We start from the raw sequence: 2,974 nt of genomic DNA, 5'->3' as shown, positions 1-2,974 counted from the left end.
ATAAATTTTGGCATGGTAGGAGTCATCTTCAGTTGAGAAAGTTTCATTTTTCTAACAGGGTGGTTGGCCTTTAGAATGGGCTGCCTTCAGATGTTGTAGAGGCAGTAAATTTAAGTGAGTTTAAGAGAAAGCTTGATAAGTATATGGAGGATAAGGGCTGGCTTTAAGATTTTTTTGAGTTATTTATTAATAGTTTTAGTTTAATTTAGAGAATGGGACAGGCGAGATGGGCCAGTAGGTCCCATGTTATCCCAGAACAGTATATCATATGTTAAGTTATACACTGCATAAATCAATTTTGTATACGTTTTTTCATTAACAAATGACTTCAGTTAACTATAAAGAGTGTTCAAAAAGTCTGGAACAACAGGTGATTTACTGCTTTTCTCAATTTCAGATGCGTGACTGATTATGGCGTTATCAAAGCATGAGAAGGTTGAGTTAGTCCTGCTGTGTGGCAGAGAATGATGGTCCCAGCGGAAAGATGCTTAATTAATGTACGCTATCCAGAGAATATTATGGACACCGAAAAAGAAAACGAATTGGCGACAAGTGTCGAATCAATAACAATTACACGGATATGCTCGCAGTGTTTAAAGAGGGTGGAAATATCGATTCAAAGCCTGTTTTGATTTATAAGAGTAGCATGCGGAACACATTCTGTACAAATCGTTGCTTTTCAGATACCTTGTACATTCAGACTTTTCAGATACCTTGTACATTCAGTAGATTTATGTTTATGTTTACTTCTGCATGGTTTGTTTTTACGTCAAATAGCTTATGGTTTCATGGCCAGGTGGATAAGGCACTCGACTCGCAATCTGAGGGTCGCGGGTTCGAATCCTCGTCCCACCAAACATGCTCGCCCTTTCAGCCGTGGGGGCGTTATAATGTGACGGTCAATCCCACTATTCGTTGGTAAAAGAGTAGCCCAAGAGTTGGCGGTGGGTGGTAATGACTAGCTGCTTTCCCTCTAGTCTTACACTGCTAAATTATGGATGGCTAGCGCAGATAGCCCTCGTGTAGCTTTGCGCGAAATTCAAAACAAACAAACATCACTTACACAAATCAAGTGATCCTTCACTTAACTCTCTGCACAATAGAAAGTTGATATACTGACTATCTTTGAGGTTGTTAAGAAGAACTTCCACTTCAATATTTTCCCGGTTTCAGTTTCAAGCTGTCTTTTTTATCTACTAGAATATCACTTTCACGTTCTCAGCCACAAGTTAGAATGTATTCCCAAAAACTAAAATGTTTTAAACAATTCTCACTCTCTTAGCCTTTTAAAAGTGGCAGAAAAGTTAAACAGGCCAAATGTCATTACGTGAAACTAATGCAACCCACCTCTCCTGTCCACTCATCTAAAATCAACACAGAACCTAACCACACTTTCTTTTTTTACGACAATCATAACTGGAGGTGACCAAGCTCTTCGAAAGGTGGTAGGATCCCGTCCTTTAACATTTGCTGTATTTCCACTCTGTCTACAACCATAGTGTTTCAGGGAAGCCTGCAGGGTGGTTGTTTAATCATATGTCTGTCACCTGTACCTATGTGGTTGAATCATGGACATATCCAACCAACAAGTTACTGAGTAGTTATTGATTCATTGAATCCAGATTGATGGCTTAAACATCAACCAATGATCCTGCATATGTTGATAGCCACACATTTATCCTCAGTCATGGTGAAGTGGATACAAATGATTGACTTGGTTCCACTTTACTTACCATTCTAATAACAATTCCAGTGGTAAGTTGATTGCCCATAATTACAAAACAGCAGCAATACTTTATCCCTCCTCAGACAGATGACTACTTGAGCTAATGCTACTTGTTTATTGGACAGTTAATTTCATGCATAGGGTCTGTAACTGCATTACGTGAGACTAGACTTCATCTGCAGTAAACCAAGGAACACCACTTATGTATATAGGGGTATTGTAACTTCCTTTCCCACATACACTCATGCAGTTTACTGTTTCTATGGATCATTAGTTCACCAGTTGCAGAGGCAAAACTGACTAATACACTACATATTAGTTCTTCTCAAGGATGCCAAGGCTAAAAACGAGGTTGGTGATAATTACCTTCATGATGTGAGCAATGCTATCCAGATATATTCGGAGATTTACTATTCCATTTACTTCTAGCTTATCAGTATTTGTCAGAATGAAGTCAGTATAGGTGGTTTTACACGTGTGTACCAAGTTCTGCACAGCCCTGAGAGAGCTAAATTTAAGACCAAACCTTTTCAGCTAACTAATGATCTCCCCAAGTCGGGTGGCCAGACCCACTACGGGGTTTATCAGTTTTATAGAGCAGTAGTGATAGTATCTACTGTTTGTTTTTGATTCTCCTGAATCTGTTAACCATTAGTCAAAACTTATAACTTTTTAATTTTGCTGGATGGCAAAGTATGAGCAATTCACTTTATAGTGACCCGTCATTCCATCTACAAAGTAAATGCTTTAGTCTGGGTGTAGGTGTCATCAGCATTGGCTGTGGCATATAAAGTATGGGAGGACTAGGATAGTTTTACCTTTTCAATTGATACCAGATTGGTTGCAATACATACCCAGGAGTTGTGATTGTTGGGTTAATGCTCTGTATGTCTTGTGTTAGCACGATAGATGTACCTTGGTAGGATGGCATGTCTGGGATACAGCTACTGCAGATGTTGTTTAATCTCCTGTGATTAGTTTGAAGCTACTACTTTGTATTTCATCATAGCAGAAATTGCTTCTGTTAACTCTCACAACACAGACTTGGTCAATTTGACCGACCACTTGACCTATTTGTACTCATTTAAAGTCTTTATAGATTTAATACTTCTAACTGTCAATATAGTGTGTATATCTTCACAAAATTTGGCAGTCTTTCATTTAAAATTATAAGTATTTCACATACATAAAATGATATTGTTTAGTGAAGTATTCCTAATAAAGTAAAGTATAGATTTCTTCTTGAAT

The sequence above is a fragment of the Limulus polyphemus genome, unplaced genomic scaffold (genome assembly GCF_000517525.1).
Source record: "Limulus polyphemus unplaced genomic scaffold, Limulus_polyphemus-2.1.2 Scaffold404, whole genome shotgun sequence".
NCBI classification, from domain to species: domain Eukaryota; kingdom Metazoa; phylum Arthropoda; class Merostomata; order Xiphosura; family Limulidae; genus Limulus; species Limulus polyphemus.
This window is presented reverse-complemented; position numbering follows the sequence as displayed.